This window comes from Podarcis liolepis, assembly GCF_965112155.1.
Source record: "Podarcis liolepis genome assembly, chromosome: 1".
In the NCBI taxonomy this organism is placed as follows: Eukaryota; Metazoa; Chordata; class Lepidosauria; order Squamata; family Lacertidae; genus Podarcis; species Podarcis liolepis.
In genome coordinates, this window is record NC_139554.1 from 19,420,454 (window position 1) to 19,435,563 (window position 15,110).

Below are 15,110 nucleotides of genomic sequence, written 5' to 3' on the forward strand. Positions count from 1 at the left end.
ACAATCCCCCCCCCCATAGAGTGCTCCTCAGATAGGCTTCATTCCAGAAATCTTTCCAGTCCCATTTTGAAAGTGTGCAATGTGAATTGCTTGGGGTGACATTTATCTTTACAAAGAGGACAGAAGTCCTCTAATCACTTTGTAATATTGATATAATACAGTGGTACCTCAGGTTAGGTACTTAATTCGTTCTGGAGGTCCGTTCTTAACCTGAAACTGTTCTTAACCTGAAGCACCACTTTAGCTAATGGGGCCTCCTGCTGCTTCTACACTGCTGGAGCCCGATTTCTGTTCTTATCCTGAAGCAAAGTTCTTAACCTGAAGCACTATTTCTGGATTAGCGGAGTGTGTAACCTGAAGCGTATGTAACCTGAAGCATATGTAACCCGAGGTATAATAATAATAATAATAATAATAATAATAATAATAATAATAACTTATTATTTATACCCCAGCAACTCTGTGCGGCTTCCAACAAAATATTAAAATACAATAGTCTATTAAACATTAAAAGCTTCCCTAAATAGGGCTGCCTTCAGATGTCTTCTAAAAGTCTGGTAGTTGTTTTTCTCTTTGACATCTGGTGGGAGGGCATTCCACAGGGTGGGTGCCACTACCGAGAAGGCCCTCTGCCTGGTTCCCTGTAACTTGGCTTCTCGCAGCTAGGGAACCGCCAGAAGGCCCTTGGTGCTGGACCTCAGTGTCCAGGCAGAACGATGGGGGTAATAAGCTAATTCCCTTCTCCTAAAGTCCTCCTCTCCCAAGAAAGACCGCAGTTCAGTGCTAACAAATCTGTTTTGTCTGCAGAAGGTCCCATTTTGACCCCCAGTATCTCTGTCTGTCTGAAACTCTGCAGAGCTGTTGCCAGCCAGTGTCAATGGTACTGAGTTAGCTGGACCAAGAGTCTGACTCAGTATAAGGCAACTTCCTACATTCCCCACTGAAATGTCTGTCTCTTGTTTGGGATGTTTCCTTTCCCTAAACTTCTGGAATCTGGCTGGGCTAAAGCATTTGGCTCAGCCCCAATTGCTTGCTGTTCTGAATTATTGGGAAATCTAGAATTTAAGCTGAGTAAATATAGAGCGGTCTTTTTGTGACAGGGGTCTCCTTCAAAATAAAATAAAATAATGTATTGTATTGAGCTTTATCAAAACATTTATCAATGCTCTATAGGAAGTAATAAAAAAAATCACCAACATTGTTATTCAAAATTAATGTGGAGTCATATTCACAGTTAGTGGTTGGCTCAAATAGTCCCCTATCTTCAAGAACACATTAAACCCCCTCCACCCCGAATTATTTTAAAATGCATCCATAATCAAAACAAATGGAATATCCACTCTTTGTTCCATTGGGAAAAGAGCTATAAAGATTAATGCTAGACAATGACATTTAATTAAAGCTTATTTACTTTATAAGTACTTCCATGTCTTCTCTTTCAAAGAGGAAAACACAACTGATTCCATACCTATCTGACAAATGCATAGGGAGGAGAAGCTCAGGCTATGCTAGGAGTGGATGAAACTGCAATTCCAGTTTCTATTTATTGTTTTTCTGCTCTTAAATTCAGTTCTCCACATTCCTGTCCCATGCATTTGGGAAGGGAGGGCGTCATGGAAATTCACCAGCATTTTAATGTGGATTTCTCCTAATATACACATTTTTTGTAAAGCAATTTATCCTCATATGCTTTCCTGTTTGTTATTTTCAAAAATGCACACATCTTTATGCACATTTTCCTCCTGTAAACGCATTAATTTTCTGGTCTGGACAATCACATTGCAAAATTTGGAGAAGGGTAAATTTCAATGGTTGCCTTTGTTTCAGTTCTTGCATTGTGTTTGAAAGTGCAAACTGACTGAATTTCTTCTCCATTTCTCCTATAAGCACAGTATTGGAAAAAGGGGGTGCAATTAATTGTTGAAGGCATTTTTAATATCACTCTGCCAGTGTGATACCAACCCTGGTTCCATGTGGATGGCTGGTTTACGATGGTTTATGAGGATATGTAGTTTGTTCCATCCCGGTCTACGCCAATGCAGAAGAATGTTATTGGTGAGAGTGGGGCTGCAAATCAGGGCATCACCAGTTAGAGCTGGAAGACTCAGGTTCACTGGATCCAACCTTCCACAGATCTCCTGGAAGGTTGAGAGCCAGTGTGGTGTAGTGGTTAAGAGCGGTAGTCACGTAATCTGGGTAACCGGGTTCGCTTCCCCGCTCCTCCACATGCAGCTGCTGGGTGACCTTGGGCCAGTCACACTTCTGTGAAGTCTCTCAGCCCCACTCACCTCACAGAGTGTTTGTTGTGGGGGAGGAAGGGAAAGGAGATTGTTAGCCGCTTTGAGACTCCTGAAGGGGAGTGAAAGGCGGGATATCAAATCCAAACTCTTCTTCTTCTTCTTCCTCAGCCCCTCAGCTATACTAGCCTGGAGCTGGCATATGGAAAACTTAAAGACACCACCACCAATGTACGCTGGTTCCATTGAGGCATTCTCTCTGACAGCAATATCAAAAATGGAGTTGGGCATATTAATGATGTAGTCCAGAGCACATTTCTTTGGAGTTCACCCCACTGAATTCAGCAGGACTCAATTCAGGGGGAACATGAGCAGAATTGATTTCAATTGTCTTAAAGGTATCTTAAACTCTGTGGAATTGTACCCATTGAGTGTTTTGAATTTGAATGCATTAACCTATATTTATTCATAAATTGTAGGCTAATCATAATATAATTATTATTATTTTTTAGTGTGCACTGTTGCCTTTAATGTTATCTTAACATTAAATGGAGGCAGTGAGAAATTTTACTTTCTTGGGTTCCATGATCACTGCAGATGGTGACAGCAGTCATGAAATTAAAAGATGCCTGCTTCTTGGGAGAAAAGCAATGACAAACCTAGACAGCATCTAAAAAAGCAGAGACACCACCTTGCCAACAAAGGTCTGTATAGTTAAAGTTATGGTTTTCCCAGTAGTGATGTATGGAAGTGAGAGCTGGATCATAAAGAGTGCTCACTGGAAGGACAGATCCTGAAGCTGGGGCTCCAGTACTTTGGCCACGTCATGAGAAGAGAAGACTTCCTGGAAAAGACCCTGATGCTGGGAAATATGGAGGGCACAAGGAGAAGGGAACACAGAGGACGAGATGGTTGGACAGTGTTCTCGAAGCTACAAACATGAGTCTGACCAAACTGTGGGAGGCAGTGGAAGACAGGAGTGCCTGGCATGCTCTGGTCCATGGGGACACGAAGAGTCAGACACAACTAAGCAACTAAACAACACTTTTTATGTTTACAAAGCTACTCCCCTCCCACATTCCTTATTATAGAAAAACAAGGTGTTATTTCCATAGGGGTAACCACTGGCATGTTAGTAGTTCTTTTTTGAATTCAAAGGGTCACAGCTCAGTGGTAGAACATCCGCCTTGCATGCAGAAAGCCCCAGGTTGAAATCCCAGCACCTTTAGGCAGGGCTGGGAATTTCTTCTCCTTGAATCCACGGAGAGCCACTGGCAACCAATGTAGACAACACTGAGCTACATGCACTGCCATGGTCTGACTCAGCATAAGGCCTGAAGTGAAATCAGATGAATGGACTTAAGTACACATTTAGTAGTTCTAAGAAGTCAACTTGGGTTATGTGCACATACAGTGGTACCTCGGGTTACATACGCTTCAGGTTACCTACGCTTCAGGTTACAGACTCCACTAACCCAGAAATAGTACCTCAGTTTAAGAATTTTGCTTCAGGATGAGAACAGAAATTGTGCTCCGGCGGCACGGCAGCAGCAGGAGGCCCCATTAGCTAAAGTGGTGCTTCAGGTTAAGTACAGTTTCAGGTTAAGAATGGACCTCCGGAACGAATTAAGCACTTAACCTGAGGTACCACTGTACTATAAAATAGCAGAGATGGAGAAGAACAGAGAGTATTACAACGGATGTCCCTAGTTTGGTGAATGTTGACATTCCCATGTGCACAACGATGGTCCCAGACAAAGTGATTATGACTGCCAGAACACAATGTTGCATGACTGAACAATTGAGGAAGTATAGCTGGACATTCAAAAAAAAATTCTCAAATTCTCTTTATTTACATGTTTTGGACATTCACTATTTCGGAGACACACTCGGTTTACACATAGGGCTTGTGTTAGCCCAGCAAAATTGATGACTTTGGTGTGGGGGTGATTTCCAAGGGGACCCCCAGCCAAAGAAAATCACCCTTCTGAGACTCAATTAGCTTTAGGGAAGAAAGCTCCCATTGTTGACAATGGGAGCTTTTTCTCTAAAGCTAAGAGCAGTGTGGTGGCAGAAAGATTTTCATTGGCATCACAGCTGGGAAGGCAAAGACAGGCTTCCCACCTTGTGTCCTGAAGTCCCAGTGAAAAAACCCCATGGTTGTTGTTGTTGTTGTTGTTGTTGTTTTTATTTTTAAAAACCTGACATCATTTGTATTGTTGCATGTAGTTGGACATGAGAAACATGGGGGAAAGGGGTGCAATCAGGAAGGCAAAATAGCACAGGATTCTCTGGCAGATATCTCACCAATATGGACTATGTGTTCTCTGACAAACGGCAAAAAGGTTATTCTGTAACGCGATACTTATTGGATTTTAAACTACTCCTCCGGCTTGATATGTGGAGCAGCGTAGGGACTAATTGCAATGTTCTTAGATAAGTAGCAAACAAGATGTTATTTGAATTGTATCCTCAAACAGTGCCAGGATCTCCTTTTGGTGGGCGGCAGCGGTGGCGGCGGCTGGGGTGGGGGTGGGGGTAGGGAAGCAATTATTTCCTGTTGTCATAGCCAATACATTTCATCTCTCTAGTCTTCGGTTTACCCTGCTTTGACACCTTTTTCCTCACACCATATAAATAGTTAAAGATGTTAACAACCAGGAAAGAATACTCAAATGCTTAATCAGACTAATGCGCTGACTCTGACTCCAACTATAGCAATGAGGAGCATGGGGAAATGATGCACACTTTCTTCCCCCTTAAAAAAAATATTTATTAATTTGAATGCTTAAACATATCTTCCAAAGGGAAAGGGAGAATCAGAAATAACTTATATTGATGGCCCACGGAGATCCTTAGAAAAGTCATTAGTTAATGTCTGCTGTCTGTATCTTAATTTCTCTATTCATTCTATAAATTGTGGCTGTTATTTTTTTACAAGGACAAAAGCACCCCCCTCCTTGAATTCCAAATGCTATAAATCACTTGGAAGTTCTGGTTGCCTAATTTATCCAGCATGATTCCTATTCAGGAAATCCTCGTTCCACCAGGGAAGGGGGAGAAAGTTGATTTGGTTTGCACTTGAAGGCGAACCTAGCTAATTCACATTTTCCAAATGAACAAGCAACATGAAACACAGCCACCTTCAAAATCCGCACCCCTCTGAATTTTGAAATGTAGTTTTCCAGCCAGGAAATGTGTACAAAAATGCATATACCAGGGTAAAGCGAGCAATAAAGGCATATATTAGTGAAAACAGCATAAAAAGAGGGATTGTACATATTAGGGGAAATCTTTTGCAGAAAATGTGCATTTTGGGCAAAGTACATACAAGAATGTGTCTATTAGGAGGAATCTTCACTAGAACACTGATGGATTTTCATGGATTTTAAAAACACACACACAACACTGCAAACTGATGTGGAAACATTGAGAACTGAACTTAAGATTGGAAAACTGAGAAAGTGAAAGAAACCGGCATTAACAGATTTGCCCATCTCTAGTGCCAGAGCATGTCTTTATTGCAACAGAGAGCAAAGTCATACCCCAGACTTTTATCGGCATTTAGAAAAAGACTGGAATCTTCAAGGCATAAAACCGAGCAATCAAAATCTGAGATAAGAGACATGCCTAGTTGTGTTTTCTTTTTTCAAGCATCACCATATTCTTTTTTCTTTTCTGTTTTTAGGATTTGTTTGTTGGGTACTTTCTTTCCCCCTCCTGCTCTTACCTTGAATTAAGGAAGGGGGAGAAAACACCTCCACTCTTCAAAAAAAGCAATTTTGTATGCGATCGGTTCACAGTACAGGCTAGGTTCCTGCAGTCCTGTCAAAGAAAACAAAACCGCAAATGACTGAAGCGCTGAGATTTAAAATGCAACCTAAACACATCAATAAAAGCTACTTTTCATGAGGGGCTGCTATGCATTCGAGAGAATGTTTCAGAAATACAGAAGAGTGAATAATACACAAATGTGTACTATTGTTCATAGGCATTCAGCACACACACCTCCTATGGCGTGTGTTGTGAATCCATATTTAGGATAATGTAGAAACATAGCTAAACACGCTTGCTTTTATGACATCTTCAGTATAAGCATGCATGCTACTCATAATGCATTATGAAAAGGCAGGCTGCCACCCCCACCCTCGCCATGTTGCTATTCTGAGTCTTACCTGCATAAGGATTTCGTCGTAAGTTCAGTGTTAGGTTAGGACCATGTAGCACAAATAAGTCAGCTGAAAACAGCTTTTGTGAATTAAGGCAAATCATGCCGAAAGTTAATTGCTGATGTATGTTAGTTGCTTCATCTATATGTTCCACTTGAAGAAGGAACTAACCTTTTAATTCCTTAGCGTAAGTTATAGTGACTGTCTTAAAAGTATTGATTTGTTTGTATCAAGTGTAAAAAAAAAATAAGCAATGAAAATAAAAGAACATATATTCCAACCCATTAGATCAAAAAAATGGAGCAAAGAATCAGAAGAATGAGGGAGGTAATTAAATTTTAACTTTGAGGTAATAAAAAAAGATGCCCATGATATCAGACAAAACTAAAATTCATAAGCATAGCGTTCTCGTCTAGAAATGTTACACCCATAAAGTCAGCCTATAAAATTAATCTACCTGGCAATTTCCCATGTTAAATCAGCTTGGGGAGGGGGGAACTTTTTCAGCACTTATGGTATTATATCTAAAAATCCATCTTCTCTTCTTGGCCGTATATCAACATCTTGTGTATTTGGAAAAATAAGATCTGCATTGCACAGAAATATTTGCATTGTAAGAAAGAGGCGTAGTGAAGTATATCACTAGCAGAGAGATTTGGCATGTGTAAGTGGTCTCTAAAAAACACAATCAACCTGCTAGGCAGAGGGCAAATATATAAAAAAGGTAAGAGGCAGACATTGGGGATCCCTTAGTCAATTTCTGCATCTGATCAGGAATATTCAGGACACAGAATGAAGGTAAAAAACGAAGTGAACGAACCTTACTTGAAAAATAAAAAGAATAAAAATCTTAGTATTTCTCAAGATGTAATCTTGCACCTATTACATGCATGTAATGCCCAGTTCAATTAATGAGATTGAGATGTCCAATACGTATGTACAGACATACCTTTTTTTTTAATTACAGAATAATATTGTCAGCATGTACTCATCAGGGAAGAAGGTTAAATACACAGCTTATTTGAGAAAGTGTGGATGAACTTTGCAACAAAGCAATACTCCCCCCCCCCAATTTATACATTCTGCGGTTTCAATTTTGCAGATCTGAGAGAGAATTCTATTGCCCTAATTGCAATGCTATTCAATTGGATCAACTAAAGTTTCTTCAGATCTACTTGGAAAGATATGGCGCATTGGCAAAAGTCCATTTGCTTTGCCTTCAGTTCCATTTTAAAAAGCAGCAGCTATAAGTGGGTGCAAGAACAAAAGGGGGCGGTTGTGAAGCCGTACATCCTTTACGTTTGGGTTCTTTCCAATAACTTTTGTTCTGCAGATTTTTTTATCATTCTAATAAAGGGGCAATACCCTTTCCAATTACAGACACTATTGCTTCTGTAAATAAATACATTCTTGCTGTACATTGCCAGCTTGACAGAAATCTGTCTAAGAAGCAGCTAGAGAAGAACAATGGCAGGAACATATATAAACATTCTGTTTTCTCCCCCCACCCCCGCCCATCCCAACCCATAAAAAAAAACCCCGACAGCACAGCCTCACCTTAAAATCAGAGTATTCCAAGTAAGGGATATAGTGGTGAAAACACAAATGTGGGTAAGGCAGGCTGTTTTCTCTAGAAACTGGAGGCTTAAAGTGCACGTTCCCTTTTTGCTCACATAAAGTTGGTTCAGGTTACTTTTATCAGATCAACACAGGAAATCAGGCATAAACCCATATGAACATCGCAAGGGAACAACTTGTTGGATAGCTTATCTACACAGGAATATATTCCTTGGAAATAAGATGTCCATGTGTCCTACTTTACAGGGCTATGTTAGAGAACATTCCTCCATTTGAATGCATCCCCTGTTTGAAGGACTACCTAGGGCAAAATTAGTTTAAAGATGAAGAACTGTAAGAAGGGAGGGAAGAGGCCTTGAAGTTATCCATCAACAGACAACAGCCTGAGCAGGTGGGCACACACGTCATCCAAGCACATTCTTCATCCCCACTCTGATGAGATCTCATATAATTCTGTTTCAATCACAAAGAATCATAGAATTGTTTGATTCTATGGAAGGTGCCCCTAGCATCATCAAGTCCAGCGCCCTGCAATTCATGAATCTCAACTAGATCATACATGATAGGTGGCCATTCAACCTCTGCTTTAAAATCTCCAAGGAAGGAGAGTCCACCACCTCTCATAGGAGTCTATTGAAAAGCTCTTACTGTCAGAAAGGTCTTCCTGATGTTAAGTCAGACTCCCCTTTCTTGTAACTTGAAGCCATTCATTCAGGTCCTAGCATCTGGAGAAGGAGAAAACAAGCTTGCTCTGCCCTCTATGTGACAGCCCTTTAGATATTTCAAGGTGGCTATGATATCTCTTCTCAGTCCCCTCTTATCCAGACTAAGCATACTCAATTCCCTCAACCATTCCCCGGAAGGCTTGGTTTCCAGACCCTTGATCATGTTGGTCGCTCTTCTATGCGCACATTCCAGGTTGTCAATATCCTTCTTAAATTGTGGTGCCCAGAACTGGACATCTGCTGCAGCTGTCTCAAATGTTCACATTACTGTATCCAGTTTTCTAGACGAATTGAAGATTGTTTGGGCAGAGAGGGGGAGAATGCATCAAATGGTAGAATTTGTCAAGAAGCTACAGGATCAATATGGAATGTGGCTAATGCCATGTGAATGCAGCTTCAGAAACTAGCTGTGGGAACACAATGGATGTGGAATAAGCAGTAATGAAAACACACCCCATGCAAAATGAATGACGAATTTATGTTAAGAACTTCATTTTTTTAGGTGTTCCACCACTGATGGAAAAGGGCACTTTGACCCAGTGGAGGCTTACATCAGCAGACTGAGGTGGAGGTGTGTGTTTTTTTGCCAGTTCCCACTTTCAGATCCCAATACGTCCCCCACCAAAAGGAAATCTGTTCCAGAGGATTGTAGAAGCATTTGGAAAAGAAGGGATATGGTAGGCTGGAGGAGCAGGCGGGCTGGTGGAAAGCTTCTCCCTCTACTTTCCACTAATGGAAGCCTTTGTTGGATCAAAGAGTTTTCCACCAGCAGAAGGATAACCCTGAATACAACCCTTTAGGAGGAGTTATGGGTTTGATAGCACGGTTCTAACACACAGTCCATAGGAAACTGTTGCTATTGAATCAGACCACTGATCCATCTTGGCCACTGTATTGTCTACACTGACAGAGAGCTTCAGACTGGGATTTCTCTCAGTTCTATCTGGAGATGCGAGGCACTGAACCTGGAACTTTCTCCATGCACAACATGTGTCCTGCCATAGAGCTATGGCCATTCCCCTACTGGTTTGTGGTTCATACACCAAAGGGTATGCTTACACCAGTGAATGTCATTTATGCTTGTGAATCTGGGAATAAATGCATTTTAGAAACACATTTGCTCATGCCTCCAACAACCTGTTCATACTGTGACCGGGCATAAAGGTGGGCCTTCTTTCAGAGATGCACTCAAGGTCTACCGAGACCTGCCGCAATGATCAAAATGCCTCCGCAAATTATTGCCAAAAAAAACAAGCCCCTCTGCAGATTTATATTGGCCCTGCCAATGATTTTCTGTTTAACTTGTAATCAAAACAACTCAAACCTAGTTACCGTTTGCATATCTGCCAAGCCTCTCAATTTCAGCAGTAGGCAGCAGACTCTCAGGATGACAGCTTGTCTTTCGGATTCAAGCGGAATCTGCCAAGGCTCCACTACAGAGGCAACTGGAAATTTAAATGCCAGCAAGCAAGGACATTTATGTAACTTTACACTCTGGGCATGAAGAGACGTCACAGGCCTCCTTCGTTCTACTGGGGGCTCTGTCTGCGCATGTCAGGCTGCTGAATAACAAATGATGCACCCACAGGAAACGAGGCTATTGCAGGCATGGGACAAGTGAGTGTCATTGGCATTGCTGTGGCTGAGCATTAGCTAAATTGAACTGCTGGATAGCTCAGTTGGTTGGAGCATGCTGCTGATAACACTAAGGTGGCAGGTTCGAACCCCATATGGGACAGCTGCATATTCCTGCATTGCAAGGAGTTGGACTAGATGATGAAGAAGAGTTTGGATTTGATATTCCGCTTTATAACTACCCAAAGGAGTCTCAAAGCAGCCAACATTCTCCTTTCCCTGCCTCCCCCACAACAAACACTCTGTGAGGTGAGTGGGGCTGAGAGACTTCAGAGAAGTGTGACTAGCCCAAGGTCACCCAGCAGCTGCATGTGGAGGAGCGGGGACGCGAACCCGGTTCCCCAGATTATGAGTCTACCAGTCCTAACCACTACAGCACACTGTCTCAGAATCCTCAGAGTCCCTTCCAACTCTACAATTCTGTGATTCCATGAGAGATTACCATACTACCAAATGCCAATCATAGTCTTTGCCTACCTTGGACAAGCGGGTGTCTAATATTGATTGGATTTTTTAAAAAAAAAACACACACCATGGCGATTGTGTGAGGCTGATCACTAAATCCATTGAATACATGATTATAAGATTACTAATAATCAGTGTACGATGGTATGGACTCAAAGGTGTCTGTAGCATGTGGAAGAGCAGTGTCTCTTGTGCAGGACAGCTCCTTCAAATCCTGGCAATTCTCTCATCGCCTCACCTCAAAAAGAATATTGTAGATTTTGAAAACGTTCAGAAAAGGGCAATTGGAATGATCAAGGGGGTAGAGCAGCTCTCTTATGTGGCATTTGGGACTTTTTAGTGAGGAAAGCTATGAGGCCACATGATATAAGTTTCTAAAATTATACACAGTGTTGGGAAAGTGGAGAAAGAACTTTTTCTCTCTCCATCCCTCAAAACACTAGAACTCATGGACACTTAATGAAACCTAATGTTGGAAGACTCAGGACAAATAAAAGAAAGTTTTTCTTGAGGCAGCACACATTTAAGCGATGCAACCCGCTCCCACAGCAGGCAGTAAGGGACCCGTGACCATTAGGTCCAGTTGCGGACAACTCTGGGGTTGTGGCACTCATCTCGCTTTACTGGCTGAGGGAGCCAGCTTCTGGGTCATGTGGCCAGCATGACTAAGCCATTTTCTGGCAAACCAGAGCAGCGCATGAAAACACCCTTTACCTTCCCACTGGAGCAGTGAAGGCCACCAACTTGGAGGGCTTTAAAAGATGATTAGACAAATTCATGGAGGAGAAGACTGTTGATGTCTATTAGCCATGATGGCTTTGCTCTGCCTCCATGGTTGAAGGCAGTGATGCTTCTGAATATCAGTTGCTGGAAACCGCAGCAGGAGGAGATGACTCTTTTGCCCAGATCCCCCTTGAGAGTTTCCAACAGGTATCTAATTGCCCACTGTTGGAACTAGATGCTGGGCTAGATTAACCTTTGGCCTGATCCTGCAGGTTCATCTTATGTTCTCACTGCAGTCCCTGGTGCTCCACCAAGTGCTGTTCTGAAAGTTATTAGACCCTCAGGAACAATATTTTGTGGAGGGAGGGACACAGGGAGGAGGAGCCAGTAGGGAGGAGGAGTCAGGAAAGTCCCACTATAGAAGGGAAATTCCCCTGGCACGTCTCTTGGTGTAATCTAATGCTGGTGATGAGCAGAAGTAGCAGTGAAATTGGGATTGCATGGGTAGATTTCAGCCCGGCAGCCTTACAAAAGCCAATAAAGCACTTGTTCTTGTTAGAGTTATCCCAGACCTGTAAGTTTCCCACAAGCTGTCAGCTACGTGTGGACCGTGTATTGTACGGTTCATTAGCATGAACACACATGTACATTACAGGCAAGGTATATCCACTCCATACTCTGAGAAATAGGCCAGAGTAGGGAGAGAAGGTTGAACCTCAGAGAATGAGAACTGAAGCAAATCACACTAGCAAGTATAACAAGGCATCCAAAAGAAACCACCCCAAAATAAAGGGTGGGGCAATGATTTATTAGGAACAAGTGTCAGAAAGCAGTGACCGTCTCTGGTAAATAAGGACATGCTGAATCTGTATGTAGCAGCCTGCTGTGGTGAATCATGAAACTGCAACTGGCAACCTTCTCAAGGAAGAATCTTCCAATGTGATGCTGCTCACATGGATCCTTCTGGGCAGGAAGCAACATATAGAACTTTCTGTTTCAATTGAGCTTTGATTGAGCCAGAAGGGTTTTCTGAACTCTAGTGCGGTCCTGTTCTTTGGGCCTGCTGTGTTCTGGCTTGCTCTTTGCTCTTTGGTCCCAACGTCTGGCTTCCATGCTGTAACATGTCATTGTAGGTCACATTTTTCAGTCCTCATTGATGATGTCGGTTGACCATTCCAGCAGTAATAATAGCAACATTTAACTATTTTTTTATATTCAGGGGAGCCAACACACAAAAGGCCCATTCTCATGTTGACATCCTCTGGACCTTTCATGCAGAAGGCACATGAAGACGGGCCTCAGATGCTGATTGAAGAGCCAGGGTCAGTTCATCATTTGCATTTTCTGAAACAACATGTGACCCAAGACACAGCAACCTTTGAAATTTGCACTTCTCTAAATTTTGCAATGCACTTCCCTGAGGAAATAGTGCTTACACAAATGCATGCATTTGGGGAAAGTGTGCAAAAAAGAAGAAGAAGGAATGTATTTGTGAAAATAACATATATAGAGAAAACTGCTTACAACAACAAAAAAGATACAAAGATGTGTTTATGAGGCCTTTGCGCTAAAATGCTGATAAGTTTTCAGGAGGGTTTTATTTAACTGAAAACTGAATTTAAGAATAGAATAACAAAAAACAGAGAGAAAATGAAATTGATAGATCCGCCAACCCCTACTTGATACAGGGAAGGAATGATGGTCTATCAACAGAGTGGTAAGAATCCCAGATAACAAGATTCCACAACTGAAACATTTTGTTGCTATCCCACTGGTTCCGATGTGCATTGTCTACAGCATGGGTAGGCAAGCTAAGGCCCGGGGGCTGGATCCAGCCCAATTGCCTTCTAAATCCAGCCCGCGGACAGGCTAGGAAACAGCATATTTTTACATGAGTAGAATGTGTGCTTTTATTTAAAATGCATCTCTGGGTTATTTGTGGGGCATAGGAATTTATTCATTCCCCCCCCCCAAATATAGTCCAGCCCCCCACAAGGTCTGAGGGACAGTGGACCAGCCCCCTGCTGAAAAGGTTTGCTGACCCCTGGTCTACAGTGTACATGACTGCTTAACTCAAAAAGGCACAACAGAGAAACTCATGTTATCACTGCTGTAGCTATGAAAGTACTTCATCATCATGGAGACAATTTCTCATGCAATTATAAATAAAACAAATTTCCATGAAATTTTGGGTGCCAAGTTAATAATACTAATAGTATATTTTTTATTATATTGTTATGATTTGTTAGTCACCTTTCTTACAGAGTGACCCAAAGCAACTTGCATTAAAATATATTAAAAGCAGCCAAACCCCAGAAAAACACAGCTATAGTATACAATTAAAAGACAGGGCTAAAAAATCCCATTCCACTAAAAGAGGTCACAATGCCACCCTTCAAATTAAGGGCCAATACCCAGAGCAAACAGAAATGTCTATTGACCCGAAAACATGATGGTGTTAAAAAGTAAAAAATAAATATTAAAAAATTCTACTATTTTCACATTCTGAATGCCTGCCAGCTTGAGAGAATATTCCAATATTTAATTCCCATAGATAAATTATTTTCCTATTCTTATTGAAATAGAGAAACTATTCAATCAATTGCATCATCAATTACCTTTACGAATACTTATATGTATGCTGCTCTACAGTCCTATGAATTTGGCTTATTGATGTAAAGTGGGCCTGAGATTATGGATTTTTTGAAGTGGGGGGGAAGTAATAGAAATGTCCTCCTATCATAGTTCTTGGAACTGCTACAATTGAGCTTTTAGGATGTTTTGGGCAGTGCTGTTTCTCTCTCTCTCTCTCTCTCTCTCTCTCAAACACACACACACACACACACACATACACATGCTACTTTGGTTATCTTTAAATCAAATATTATCACACTGCCAAGGCAGAAGATGGCCCCATTTTACTGAGATGGAATAAAAAAAAGAACTTTCAGGAGAAGGCAAAGTCAATCGTGATGCTTGAGCCCTTTTGGCAAAGTGGTTAGGATGATTTCATTTAAATGGTTATTGACACTAAAACTCATTTTGATGAACTACGTAGCAGCGCCATAATCCTTGTGCAGGCAAGACCTACTAACTCCTGTTACTAGCTGAGTAGCTGGGTCTAGCTAGCATCGCTAATGATCTTAATGGTACAAGTGGCGATGTTAATATCACAGAGCATAAATAACAGTACTTGACAGAAATATGTAAATCAATGAGAAAATGCACCAACAGTGGTGAGTCTAATGGACAGGATAAATGATAGAAGCAAATGATGAATTTTCAGCAAACAGTTTTAGTGGAATCTATTTCTGAACTAAGGAAGAAGCCGCGGCGGTGTGAGGTGGGGGGGGGAGAGAAGGTGCCCTTTCTGGTACCAGAAGGAGGGTTTTAAAAAAGCTTTAAAAATCATCAGGATGTTTTAAATAATTGAAAACACATGCACATACCCCCCATGCAGAAAACTGGGGGGGGGGGGTGGAATGTACAGTGGGCATTTTGACAAATGTTTCATCTGCCAACATACCTAGACATGAAAGACAACTGAAATCCTGCGCTACCCAAGAGTTGCGGCAATA